General features: G+C 45.6%; 1 protein-coding gene across 1 annotated transcript in view; it reads left to right on the top strand.

Annotated features, from left to right (window-relative positions):
- Positions 1-2,211: 2,211 nt before the first annotated feature.
- The window catches only part of GNB4 (G protein subunit beta 4), a 30,517-nt gene continuing 18,027 nt past the window's right edge, over positions 2,212-14,701 (top strand). The window contains exon 1 of the mRNA XM_066556340.1: positions 2,212-2,322. The gene's annotated coding sequence lies outside the window, so the exon portion shown is untranslated. The remainder of the gene's footprint in view (positions 2,323-14,701) is intronic.

Genomic DNA, 14,701 nt, shown 5'->3' on the forward strand with positions numbered 1-14,701 from the left:
GGTTTTTTCTCCTTTGACTTGTCTCCTGAGCAAACATGACACCTCCATGTGTATCCTGAAGTGTTTTGGGAACCAATGAAATAATGGGCTAATGAAATGTGGGGGCTTTCTGGTACAGGCAAAGTACCAGGCTGACAGTGAACCCTGCATTTCTCTGGAACCAAGAAAAGACATGCAGAGACTCTGGTGGTATTTTTGATAATTTAGATTGTACGTGTCCCTGTCCATCTTTGTGCCTTTCAGCCTCAGCCCTGCCGAGACTGGAAGATTTTTAGAGAACGTCTCATTGCTTCCTCATACCCCCTCACGGATCTAACACATTGTTTCACAAATTTCCATCCAAAGGGTGTTTAGGGCGCTGCTGGAGCTGTCCTGGCTGAGGTTTTCAGTTACAGCTGAATCAGCACAATCCCCAAACAGGTTCCCCTCCTCTGCCTTCCCTTCGGAGGTGTTTCAGACTCACTGGGCAGGAATCCAAGCACCACAGGCCTGCAGTAGCATTTAATCTATCAGAAACCAAAGTTGCTGTGTTGGCTGTAGTAGCTCATAATTCAAAAGGAACATGTTAGAGAAACTGATCTGGATATTGATTTTAAAAACTAATCTGGCACTGTGTCCCAAGATTTCTCTTTCACTGCAGAACAAATTGATGCCTTATATAAATTCTAAAATAATACAAAGCATATTGCAGAACTGGCATAAGAGTGGCTCCATTAGGGGTAGCTCTGATTTTGCAGAGTGGGGTTTGGCATGTGAAACCAGTGATCAGAAGCTGAACTGGATAATAGCTGGTGGTAAAACACTGCCAGCAGGAGAACTGGGGATTTCTATTTCATCAGGAATTTGTAACTTCATCTAATAAATGACTAAACTGCCTACCCAGTGGGTGAGATGAGTTTCCTAAGAAGGGGCAGTTGCTGTTCTTTGTGCTGGTTGGTTCAAGACAGGATAGTGCTGTTTGCCTTGGACCACCACAGCCCCATCAGTGCCACCCCTGTGGATGAGCTCCCCTGTGGAGAACCCTGTCCTGTGTGCTTCATTTTCACTGCCTGCAACTGAAGAATCTTCCCTGGCTTCCAAATGAGTCATAAGGATAAATTATGTAATTTTAAATGTTTAGTTAGCACTGGAAGGACAAAACCTGATAATTGAATAATATGTAACTACCCAAATACCATCTGAAAATTTCTAGGGCTTTCCTTGCTGTTATCTTCCAGATTTGTTTGAAAACAGAAGAGAAATGGTGTGCTCATTCTGGGGTGATATCTTGTCAGTAACCACTCCTCAGGGTTCTGAAGATTGTATTAGGAAGAATGTAAGGGAACAAGTGTATTTTAAGGGAGATCCTTGCACCAGTTTCTCCCCTTTATAAAAATTTAAGTTACTTATGTGGTGCTACAGTGACTCTGAGACAAGTGTATTTTCCTCAAATATGGTCCAACAAAATCAAACCCGTTCCTTGTTGATTTTTGCTGTGTGATCACTCATTAAATGCAAAGTAAACACATTGCTGAATGGCATCTGTCCTTTGGATAAATGGAAGACAGATGCATTGCAGCACAGGGAAGCACAACACAGACTTTGCAACCAGGACAGAGCTATTAAAATCATAGGCTTGAGTCAGTTAGGGAACGTGCATGTTTTTTAAGGCTGATTTAGGGTAAGCAATGAGCTGTTTCATTACAGTATGTACTGTATGTTCCAGCACGTGCTGTCACTAACACTGAGCCATGTATCAGTAACACACTAATAGCTCAGACTGCTTTACTCACAGAGGTTTTGGAAAATATTTTGCAAAAATTTGACAGTTTGTGTTGCTGAGGGTGCGGCAGAGCCGTGCTGAGGAGATGGATGGTGCAAGGGTGCCATGGCTGGTGCTGGGGGGCTGAGCAGGGCTGCCCTAGGGCTGTGCTGAAGCTCTGCTTCTGCACAGGTGCAGAGATGGCATCAGGGTCAGGGCAGGAGGGGACTCTGAGAGGTGTAGTCACCCTCAGTATCCCCATGCCCCGTGTCCCGTCCCTCACGGTTGTCACCCTCAGTGTCATCATGCCCCGTGTCCCCATGTCCCGTCCCTCACGGTTGTCACCCTCAGTGTCCCCATGCCCCGTGTCCCGTCCCTCACGGTTGTCACACGCGGGGTGACAGAAACTCCGCCCGCAGGGGGCGTGGCGCTGTGCGCGCTCTGACGTCACGCGGCGCTGCCATGGTAACGGCCCGTCACGTTGTCCGGTCCATGCGGGCGGGGCGGAGCCGCTCCCGCCCCAGCAGCGCCATGGCGGCGGCTCGGTGACACCGCGCTCCGCGGCCGCCCGGACACCGCAGGTACCTCCGCCCGGGGGATGTCCCCGCGGCTGGGCTCTGCCGCTGGGCAGCTCTGCCCGTCCCCCGCGGCTCCGCTCGGCCGCCCCAGGGCGGTGCCCGGTTCCCCCGCGGCTCCGCTCGCCGCGCCGGGGCCGGAGAGCCTCGGCCGGGCGGGGCCGCGTGGGGCCACAGGCCGAGCTTCCCGGCGCGGCGGCAGCGCCGGCCGCTGCCGCGGGACTGCGGGCGGGCGGGAGGCTCCAGTGCGCTTCCCGCCTGGGCCGCGCAGCCCGGGAACGGGCTCGGCCCCAGCGGGGCGGGCTCGGTCTCGCCGGTCCCGGGGAGGGTCCCGGCGAGGTCCTGGTGCCGCGTCCGGCGCTGCCCCCGCGGGGCCGCCCGGGAGCGCCGCGCCCGCCCCGCCCCTTGGGCGGCCCCATCCGCGGCGCCGGGGGGGGGCATGGGCGGCACCACCGCAGCGCCGGGGGGGGCAGGAGGAGGCAGGCAGGGCTCGGGCGGCGCCGCCGGCAGCGGCCCCAGCGCCGTGAGACCCTGGCAGGTGAAGCCCCGGGCAGGGAGAGCCCCGCGGCAGAGGGGCCGGGGCGGGCGCGGGGCGAGGGCGCGGTCCCGGGGTCCGGCGGGACGGGCGGGCGGCATCACCCGGTGCCGTCCCGCCCGCCCCGGAGCGCGGGCGCAGCTCCCGGGCTCTGCGGGGAAGGGAGGGGCCGGGGCAGGGTCGCGGAGCGTCCCCCGAAGCGGTGCCGGGCACGGGGCGTGCGGAGGGAAGGAGAGGCTCGGTACCCCGGGCTGGGAGTGAGGAGCGGGCGGGGCGCGGGCAGCGACCCCCGGTGCCGCCGGGCCCGGCTCGGTGACACACCGGGGGCGGTGACAGTGGCACGCCGGGGCGCGGGCGCCGCGGTCCCTCCGGCCGGGGAGGAGCTGCTGGGGTCGGGGGCAGCCCGGGTGGGCAGGGCCGGCCGGGGCACGGCGCTCCCGGCAGCATCGGCTGGCCCGGCCCTGGGTCCCGTGTGGGCTGCGGGCAGCGCCCGGCGGCTCCGGGCCGGGGAAGGGCGGGGGAAGCTCCGCTCTCGGGTCTGTGCCTGACTAGAGCAGCACAACTCAGTTCGGGGCTCAGCGTTCCGTAAATCGGGCTGGCTGTGACTTGCATGTCTTGCGCGACTGTTGTGGCAAAGGTGAGTCGGAAGGTGCTCCCCGTCTTTAGGAAAAGTGCAAAGTCATTAGGTGCTTTTCGTGTCATACTTCGTAGGTATTGCTCGTTTCCCCGTCCAGATTCATTTTGAAGCTGCTTTTTTTAATTTTGCACTTGTTGCTGAGACTATCATCTTCGATAATTTTTAGTTTGATTTCTGTTGGAAATTGTGAAAAGCATCCAAATTGCTACCAGATATAAATGTGGTAGACTAGTTTATGCTGTAATATTATCTGAACTAATGCAAAATAAGCCTCTGATCCATTCCCTCCTGTTAATTATACAGTTGAGGATGTTGTCTTTTATTAGGCTGGTTATTGTAGCTGGGAAAGTACATGATTTTCCAGGATGGTTTTCAGTTCTGAAATAGAAGCAGGGTAAGTCTCAAAGCTAAGTATGAGCTGAGGAAAAAAGTGCTTAATTTAATTAGGTATAATCAGTTTCTGAAGCAGCAGAGGAGTGGATGCTCCTCTGCTGGGTGGAGAGTACTGGGGAAGGAAGGGGAAAGAATGGCAAAATGGTGCAGGGAGAGGAGAGACAGGTACCAGCCTGTAAAACCCGGGGAGAGATGAAAACTGCTCTGTAGGAATAGCAGGGACATGAGTCTGCAAAGCCATGGGAGTGTTCAGAGTAAAACCTGAAGCTACTTCCTGACTTGTGTTAGAAATATGGGAAGTGATATCAAAGATGGTCACTAACCTGGCAGTGGAGTGTCAGCTGCAGGAGATGCAGTTGCTGGTTAGAGCTGGGGGAGGTCTGGAGCTGTGCTAACAGGAATAATAACTGTATCAACAAATTAAGATGAAACAAACCACATGACAAGCACGCACAGTCCTGAAAGTCTCTTAATGGGATGGGAATCTTCAGCGGGTTTTTCGCAGTGTTTGTTTGTGATTTCTAAGCACGATAGCTGTGGTGAAGTTAATTTGTGCTTCCAAAGAACAGACTGATGTTATCTTGGAAGAAGGGGGCTAGGGAAATGAGGGAGATTGTAAGTGTATGGAAATGTCTCGCTGTGTGTCTGCTCTGGCAAACTATATTTTGAATTATTATTTCTCTAAAATAATCAGTTTTCACAGTGGATAATGTAGATGAGTTGTACAGATTTAATAGGCTGAGAACTAAGGCTGCTTTAATAGCATATAGTGTATACCTTTCACCTGTTAATCATGAAAAAAATTGAGTTTCAGGTTACAGATGTGTCTTTTTCTCTCTTCTGTATTGTTAAAGTACTACAGCAAATAGCTGCTGCTCTGTCCACTTCAGGCCTTTCCTGAATGCTTGGAAAGTTGGTCAGGTCATTTAAATCTTAAATAAAAAATTGTTGGCTGCAAATATTGTGTTATATTTATGCTAGATAATGAAAGTTTCAACTGTATTTTCATGTTGCTTAGTTGAGCACTGATGCATCTTGTGTTTAATTTGTCCAAGTATTTTAATTTTCAGGCTTCTAAAGAAAAATGTAGGACTCGGAAACCTAACTAGAAAACCTTGCAAAAACATTTTTGAATACAGAACTGTGTAGTTCTCTCCTGGACCATTAAGAAAAATGGCACAAAATTGATGAATATAAGATTTTGAAGGTGAATAAGAAATACAAGTAAAAAATCCTGACAGTATCTAGATAAGTGATCTTCTTGAGTTACTCTTCTTTTCTGCCAGAGTCTTTAATTTATGACTATTGTGTTATTGAAGACAGTAATTTAGATTTTTTTATATCTCAGAAGTGACTTTGAATGTCTTATCAAACTAGTAAGAAATTCAGAATCTCTGAGCTTGATGTGCAGTGAAGGTAAAAACTTTGGGACAGTGATAATGCAGGGATTGTGTTTTGTACTTAACACTGTCTGGAAATATCAATGCTCAGATTAATGCAGCTCCCCAGTGCCTGGAACTGACTGTTTAGAAAGTATGCATAGTATTGCTAATCAAGAAAACATTTTCTAAGTTCCACAAAATTTTTTCTCTATTTTAATTGGATGCAAACCTGTCACTTACTTCATCTTCGGAAGTGTGTAATTAAATTTGGTTGTTATTGTTTTGTTCTTGTATGCAACTTCTGTGTTTTGCAAGCCGGAGTTTTGTAATAGAATTTACGTGAAAGATCTGAAACAGAACTACAGCAAATGCTCCTGAAAAACACAGAATGTGTGCTGTTCTCTCGAGGCTGTGCTTTGGTGCAGAGGGGCTCATGGAGCTTTCTGGATAACAGGAGCAGGGCTGCCCTGAGCTGCAGCTTTAATTAAAGCATGGCACTGCTCAGGGATGGATGGGGTCATGTCTTCAGCAGTGTTTGAACAGCAGAGCTGGCTTTGCAGAGAGCCTGAAGCAGAAGAGCAGGAGGGGAGCTGGTGGATGCTTTGAGTGAATGTCAGCTTGGGTGCCCCCAGCGACACTGGGTGTGCAGATGGATCACTGTGAGTTCCTGAGGGGCAGTGCCAGAGAGAGAGCTGGGCTGAGGGTTTGTCAAAGCCACAGTTAGCACAACTGCAGGTGGACACTGGCTGGCAAATACTTAGGCAGTTCACTGAAGATGGTTTCATTTCCTTTAAGGTGTCTGGGCTTCCAAAAGTTTGTGAAACGCTGACACGCACTAAGCCAGGTTTTGATTCAATTACTGTAACTCTTGCAGTCTCCTGCCTTCCAAAAGGGCTTAAACTGGAAAGATGGAAGTGCCTGATGCTATTGTAGAGCAAAAGGCACTCTCAAGTGCCACCTATTATGTAAAATTAATTCGTTGGGGCAAAACAGGTTTGACAATTTGCAGGAGCTATTTTCCCCCTCCTTCTTACATCAGATCTCAGACAAATATTAATCATATGGATTTTCAGTGTAAGCCAAATGTTTGAGTCATTGTGAATCCCAGTGTTTTGAAACATTAAAAGAGCTGAGTAATGTTAACATTGAAATTATTTGATAAGGTTTTAATTTTCAAATGGGGTGGGGAGGAGAACAAAATGAAATCATAAAATCAATCCCAGGATTGAATGTGCTTCTTAAATGAGATTGGTCTTGGAGCTGCTTTCAGTGACTGTCTTGGCAGCTTTACAAGGACAAATCACCTCATTGCTCTCAGCAGTGGGAACTCTTGGACCTGCCTGGTTTGTTTTCATCATGCAGGCATTAATTCAGGTGGTCAGCATCTAGTCTAGCACAGAGCATCCAAACAGTTTCAGGATAACCTGATGATTTAATTCTTGTTGGATTATGTTTTGTATATGGTTTTCCTGATATATATGTATATATGTAGTAATTATTTCTAACATAAATTGCACTTGTGTAATTTTATGTTTATATATTGAAATGCAATTTGTGTAGTATTTGTGTGCATTTGAAGTCTTGCATTAAAATTAAAGATGCTCTTTTACGATCTGTTGTTGAAACGTGATATTTAAAATAGGTCTGTTTAAAAGAAATATTTGATCTGAGTATTTTTCTGGTGACCCTTTGTATCATAATTGGTTGCTTTAGATGATTGTTCATACAAAACAGTTTTATTCCTAGCTTGGAAAAGGAAGACATTTTTCTTCTTTCAGTTCTTGATTTAAGTTGAACTTAGTTGTTACTGAGCTGAAAAAAGTATTCAGATTCTATGTATAGATGTTATACTTGTCAAAATCTGATTTCACACACTAAATGTAGTGTGTACCTAGTGATTTTGATCAATGTTGATGATTTGACTTAAAGATTTTGACAGTGCAATGTAATGTCACGGTACTAAAAATTAGTAAATTGGAGTACACTAGGGTTTAGGTTGTTAAATTCTATAAGAGCTTTCTCTTCCCCAAAAGGTCTGAATTAGGTTTAGGACCTTGTATTTATCTTGTGTTGCTGTTGAGGAGGCAGACTGGAGCCCTTCCCTTTGCTTGTGCACGGTGCTGATGGGAAGATCAAGTTTTGTTGTAATCTCAACATTAGACAGGATAAAGCAGAGTTAAAAGAGCAGCACAGCAAAGTTTCCATGACAGCATTAAGTCCAGATGCCCTAGAACTTCAAGAAATTAATCATGACGTTAGTACCATTTTCCTTCCATTGAATGGTAGGAAGGGCACAGCAGGGGGGTTGGGTGCTCCTGACAATCTCAGGGAGAAGAGCAGTGGTCCACAGGGAGGTGTTACAGCTTTTTATAGGACACTGAATGCCTATTTTCAGTCTCACTGACTGACACTTGTTGGACAAGAAACTTCTTCATTGCCTTTTCAAATAGTTTTAATACAAGGTGTCTAAATACAAAACAAATTGAAAGTATGGAGAATGAGATGGCCTGGAAATAAAACTGTGGCTTTGGTGCTACAAACACAAGCTTAATTTCTAAGATAGGCACCAGAAAAGGGGAAACTCCTCTTTTGTCTTGGAAGCATCCCAAAAGAGGGAGCTGGATTATTTATTTATTTCTATACAGTGAAATAAAAATAAAATTCTAATCCAGAGTAAATGTCCTGTAAATGAGTATTTGATGATGTGTTTCACTGCAGTTGCCCACACTTTAGGAAAAAGCAGCTAATTTGGAAAGTCAGGTAGCTGAAGATGGGAAGTGATTACAACTCCTTTTTTTCCTGCTTGTCTGTTAGATGTTCTTACAAATGCAGATAGATGGGCATCAAAAGCCAAACATGCCCTTTGAGAAGGGATGGAGTGAAGAAAGTTGACTTTTCCTGGTGGTGCTGCTTCAGAAGCTCAAGGAATTCTCTGTTCTCAATCTCTACAGAAACCTCATGGCCCTGAATGGTAGAGCTCTGATAACTGTGACAGGATGAGCTGGAAGGCCAACAGCCTCAGCAAACAGCTGAACTGCTGCAGGGTTTCAGAGCTGGGCTCTGTTTGCCTTTTCTTTGAGTCGGGTGTCTTTGGCATGGAGCTCCTGGCAGCAGGAACTCAAGGATCTTCAGCCACTTCTACCAATCAGTCACCATTGCTGAGAAAATCTCGAGTGGTGGAATGTGTGTCTCAAACATTAAACACAAAAGGCTTCCAGGAGCAGTGTCTGCTCTCTGGTGAGGGCTGGAACAGATGGATTTAGCTGAGCTGCTGACCTGGCTGACCAGGACTGAGACATGCAGGGAGCATTTACAACAACAGAAGTTCCAGTGGATTGGAAAGCCCCTTGAGCAAAGCAGGCTGTGGAGCTGTGGGCTCTCTCCTGGCCATGCTGCCTGACTCATTGTTCCTGTCTATAACCTTAGGCTTTGTCTCCAGAGGGGAATTCTGCTATTTATAACCTAGTGAGCATCATGTGTTCACAAAAAAGTTTTCATATAAAAAATAAAAAAGTTACACTTCGTGGAAGACTACTACAGGAGGGAATCAATATTTTATTTCTTTGCAGCAGCAATTTGTTTCTCTTTTATCCTCTTCTGTTGGAAACTTAATCTGGGGCCATTTTCTTTCCAGGCAGATAGGTAATTTCTGACTTTGGACCAGTTAAAAATTACTTCTACAAAGACAGCCTTTATTTTGAGAGCCCTGCAAGTGTGGAGATAATTAGGAACACAGTGCTACTGATTTCCTTAAGGTAACTTCTTTCTTCAGTATTGGATGTTGTATCTTTGTTAGTAAGTGACTGTTTGAAAAGAGACATTACTGCTTGAGAAACATCAAAAGCAATTTCATGGAGTGTAGATTGGATATATCAGTCTCATCAGAAGAGGTACCAGAAGTGGCTACACAGCCCATGTGCTCTTAATCCTGTATTTGCAGTAAAAGGGGTGACAAAACAGTACATGGGGGTTTTACTTCCTAGCATTGGATTTCTGATCATTCTGTAGTGTGAGGTTTTTGGTAGATTTTTTTGAAGTATGTGCATCTCATATGAATGTGAATCTCAAAAAAAAATTTTTTAAGAAGGTAGCCTGAACTCTAGTCTGGAAGAGAACTTAATTTTCATGGCTTCAAATCACAGGTAATTGTGATTGAGAAGAAAGACCAGAAATGTATTGTGAACCGAAAGCAAAATTAAAATGAGACCTGAGGGCAGTAGTTTTATCTGCCCTTTGGATAATTGGTATTAAAAAAGCTGAGATGTTTATATTGCCTCGTTGTGCAGTGAAAGGGTGCAGCTGTGTTCAGCTTGAGGGCATGAGCAGCACATAAAGCCTCGCTGTGACTGTGGTACCAAGGGAGTGCTGGATGGGGAGGAGGGAAGGGGCTGGGGACCAGGGATCCATCAAATGCATGGCTTCTCCTGATGGTACATCTGAAAGGAGATAGTGTGTGTGTGTGTAACTGGTACTGCTGGGCTTTCTGCTCCTCAGGAGAGTGAGAATGCTCCACTTGCAAAAACTGTCAGCCAGAAATGATTGCAGGCAAGTGAGCAGTCATCTGAGATGAATGGAGGCACTTTTCCTGTAGACACTATAGTTTCCCTTAATGTGTATCTTCTCCCTTGACTTTAAACCTCAGATTTTCTGTGCACTTGGTGCTTTTTATGCATGCTGTGCAGTCTGCTCACTCTCAGATAACAGGAGGCTGCTTCAGTAATCTTTTGTGCCTGTAGGTGCCAGACCAGATTTTATATGCATAGCACTGCATGGCCCTACATGATGCCACTTCAGTAAATACCAATGCATTAGCCCTTAAAAAAATCCAAAGTCAAACTTGCTTAGAGATGGATTTAAATGTAAATGAAGGTCTTTCAGAATGACTTTGAATTGTCACTCTGCAGTACACTTTTCCTAGTGAAATGTTCAAATGGCTTCTGGGTATGGCTGGGTATTTGAAGAGACAAAAGCCCTAAGATCACTCCATACGTGTATCCACCTCTCTGTCCCCAAGGAAGAAATTGGACTGGAACCATCTCTGTCTTCTTACTTAGGGTTATATCTTTCTGCTTGATTAAGATCTTTCTTGCCATTTCTTACATGTTTTGAATTGCAAAACCAATAATAATTTGTTCAGTGATGGAGTGTCCTGAGGTCAGTGAACCAAGTTTTTACTGCAGAATCATTATTACAGTCACTAAAGACAAGATCATTTGAATTTCACATGTAGTTCTGTTTGCAGGCAGTGTGATAAAAATAAATCTGTGCTTATGTACCAAAACATTTTGACCTGGAAACGAACATAATGAATATAAGATGCAAGAATGTTAATTTTGGAAAAATCACTGTTGGACTGTGAAATATTCGTGACTAAAAAATTCCTTCCTTCCTGTGCTTTTCTCAGCCTTATGCTTAACACTGAATTTCTTGAGGCTTTTTTTCTAGAATTTGTAATGTATGGGTTAAGAAGAGTAAGACCTTTCTGTATGTGTTTTATGAATGTACTTGGCTTCGACTTCAGCTGGGTCTTAGAAATAAACTCTCATATCTTTGACCTTAAGAGACCGGTGTCATGAGCTGTCAGCCAAATGAAGGGTAACAGTCTCAAGTCAGTGATTATTTTTTACTAGTAAACTTAAGAATCACTTCAATTTCTAAACTGATTTCCTTTGTCTGTTTTGTCACTGCTGTCAACAAGGTCAGTGTTTGTTGGTCTGTTTGTCCTCTATGGAAACCATCATCAAACCAGTCACCAAAACCAACATGGGCCGTGCCCTGGTGTGCTGGGGCTGGTCCTGTGGAACCACAGAGTGCTTTGGGTTGGAAGGGGACCTTGAGGATGCCCCAGTTCCAGCCTGGCCCTTGTGGGTTCACTCTTTGAGCCAAGCGATGGCTTAGAGATGCAGCAGCACCATGGGACCTGCTGGAGCTGCTGCTGCCTCTGCTCCCCTCTGGCTGAGAAACACTCCAGGGTGATGTTCACAGTGCTCAAGCCTGGAGGTGAATGCAAAGGTGTAAATTCTCTTCATAGCTCCAAGTAGTTCTTGTGGTGTATAGAAGTGTTTTGACGTGGCAGGCTTTATTTCAAAGTTCTGTTAAAATCCCTGGCTGAGTGTGTACACGTGTATAAAATGGCACATATTTCTGTTCTTTGTGATGAGTGGGTCTGAGGTGTTTTGGAGAAGGGAGGGAGGAGCAATATTTGTTGCCTTGAAAGTGCTGGTGCCACCCGGTTGGTGGGTGGGGTTGTGTTCCTGGTGTGGCTGCTCAGGGCATGTGAGCACACCAAGAGGTGAGGCTCGAATCCCACTCAATTTGCTGGAGTCTCTCTTGTGGCATCCCCTTTCCAGCTGTCCATCCGGTTTTTGAGCACACACATCCATTGGTCCCTTGGAATTGGGGATGGTCTCTCCTAGAGGAATGGGTGTTTAAGAAAGTTCTGCTCATACCCTTCCTCTCGAGAGGCGTTGGTTGATTATTTCCTGTTTTTGTACCAGAGCTATAATGGAGACATATCACTTTAAAACACTTCCAAACTGTGCAGAAGTGCAACAATAGCACTGACCTCAGCGAGCGAGGTCACACCCAGGCTGCTTCCTGTTTTCTTCTTGGGGAGACCAGAGGCCCTGAGCACGGCAGAGCTCTGCTCGCATCTGCCTGGGGCTCGGAAATCAGAGCGGCGCTTCATTCCTTCTGACAAAGTGAACATAGAAAAATCTTAAGGAAAAGATTCAGTTAGGATTTCCAGGCTTATTTTCTCAATTGTAACTAATTTTTTTTTTTGAGGGAATAACCATTTTTTTCTTACTTAAGTGATGTGTGTAAGATGTTCTGCGGTTAGTGCACTTCTCAAAACATACATTAAAGATAAAGAAAGGAGGGAGGTGCACTGAAGAGGTTTGAGAGGAGAGATAAAGACCAAGGTACACAATGGGGCAATTATAGCCCTTACATACTGTTATTTCAACTTATCCCAGCATTATTCTCCTGGGATTAAAGTATTAGTTGACCAATATAAAAGCTCTTTGCTTTGTTGTCTTTGTTTATTGATGCAGTACTTCTACAATTCAGAACAAAGAAGGCTTGGGAGAATGGATAGCTGGAAAGGTCTTTGAGAAACAAAGGAGAGGCAGCATAGGCCCAAGGTATAGTAAAAAAAGCCATTTAATGTTTCATTTTCCTAAGTGCAGAGCTGAGTGTATGTATGATTCTCAAACAGCTCTACCATAAAAAATACTTCATGTAAAATTCCACCTGAAATAGTTGCTATATATGAAGGTATGTAACTGCAGCACAGCATCAATGCATTTACTTTACATTACTGTTGTGCAGGCAGAGATTTCACTTGATGTAAGGCTTTGTCCACTGTGTCCAAGTTTGTAGATTTTGAATATGTCAAATCTATTCTCTTCAGGCTGTAAGAGATAGAACCTCTTTTTGTTCTTCTCTATTCATGGCTTTGGGGAGACATAAATGACTGGGCAAAGCTGCCAAATTTTGTTTAGTGTCACTAAATGAAGCAATGTTTAATCAAAATCTTCTCTGGCACATCCTGACTATGTAAAATGTTGGTCTGTGTGTGCTGGCAGGGCTCAGCTCCAGAGCCAGAACCCGCTGTCCACAGCCTGAGTGTCTGAGTTACCAGTGTGTCTCCCTTGAGAGAGCTGGAGTGTTTCTTGGTGTCTTTCCCCTATATTTAGTAAAGTGCTGTAATTAGCATTCCTTATGTTCAGCCACCTGTGTGCTCACTGGTAGGGATGATCACATGAAAGCCATGTGGAACCTCCTTTCTCCTCCTGTCTGTTGATCACTTTGTGGATCATTGGTGTTACTGAGTGAGATCTTTGAGATCTTGCTGCATAGGAGTTGGAAACCTGAGGTTGATACATGTAGCTAAGCACTGGTTTCAGTTCTAAAGGACTGATATTTTATACGAAATGAAATTGTTAATTAAATAACTGATAGCTCTTAAGAATCCAGTCAAACAGACTGTTCTTTCTGCAGTCCCTTTAATCTCTATATATTTGGCACGGAAATAGCAAACCTTTGTTGTGGGGAGGGGCAAATTTACACTTCTCTAGTCACTCTTGCAGAGAAAATAGTGTTTTTCCAGCCACAAGGTTTTGAGTCCACAGGTTGCAGAGAGAGTGCTTTGGAGACAAGACCCTGGGGTAATTTGTCACTGCCTGCCTGTATAATGAAGAATTAAACTCTTAGCAAATGATGCTGCTACTGAATCAGGAATAGTGTAAGGAGTCATTTATCTGTGGAGAGCTCAAGCCTGGCAGTGGCTTTCCTGGCACTAGATACACTGTGCAATCTGACTTAGTTAATACACTGCCTTGGGAGGCACTTTATTTTGGTATCAGTAAATTCACTTGTACAAGTCTGAGGAGAAATTGCACTGAGTGCAGCTCAGCCTACAAATGACTGAGGGCAGGGATGAGCCTCCCTGGTACACCAGGGCACTGCTCTGGTGAGCTCCCTGAGCTGCTGCTTCTGTCCTTGGCTCCATTTCCTGCTGGTTTGGGTGTCCTGCAGTGGCACACTTGCCTACCAAAGGTGCTAAAAGGTTCTTCCCTGTCCTGGTGCTCTTCCCCTCAGGGCCTCAGCAGGTGGAACTGTTCCTAGTTCATTGAGCACATCATGAGTTGTATTTGAAGAGAAGCCTCTGACCTCTTTCATCAGAGGTGCTGCCTCTGAGTGCTGAAAGGCAGATACCACGAGTATTCTGCATCTGAGCAAACTCAGATTATTTTTTCTTTGATTCAACATTTATTAAAACTGTGAATAAGTCAGGGAAGTAGACATCATGTTAGCCCCAGTCTCCTGAGATGGCAGGAGGAATCCTCACTCACTCTTTCTGCCCATACAAGAGCTGATGGCTTTGCTGTGTATATGACCAAGCATGGTACAGTTGGGCTCCTGGGGAAATTCATGTTTGGAATAAAGATTTTTCCAGGCTGTGAAGCTGTGCTCCTTCCAGGCTGTGGTATTTTGATCTTGGAGGGGAGAGTGAAGAGGCACCGTGTCCTTTGTAACCCAGTATGGGTTGGTGATGAATCCTCTGAGGTTTTCAGTAATTTGTACGAGTAAAAGTCTGCAACACAGCCATCACCTCTGTTCTTGGCCATGCTTGTAAGCCCTGCCAAAGCAGTCCCAGCATTTAATCTGATAAAACCCAAGTTGTTTACCTGATGCCTGGTAGCCCACTTCAAGGTTTGGTGGTGTCTTGCTTCTCTGCAGTGAGGACAGGTTTGTAGGATGCAGCCTCTGCTTTGCTGCCAAGCTTCTGAGTTCTGTGGTGTTCTGTGCTTCACTGCTCACCTCACTGGTAGGCTTAGAAACAATATTACAGCAAGTGAATCTAGCCTGGGTAATGGTCTTTGCACATAACTCTCTTTAACCACACTGCTGCAGCATCAGAAGGATTGAAAC

Source organism: Molothrus aeneus, chromosome 10 (genome assembly GCF_037042795.1).
Source record: "Molothrus aeneus isolate 106 chromosome 10, BPBGC_Maene_1.0, whole genome shotgun sequence".
Classification (NCBI taxonomy): domain Eukaryota; kingdom Metazoa; phylum Chordata; class Aves; order Passeriformes; family Icteridae; genus Molothrus; species Molothrus aeneus.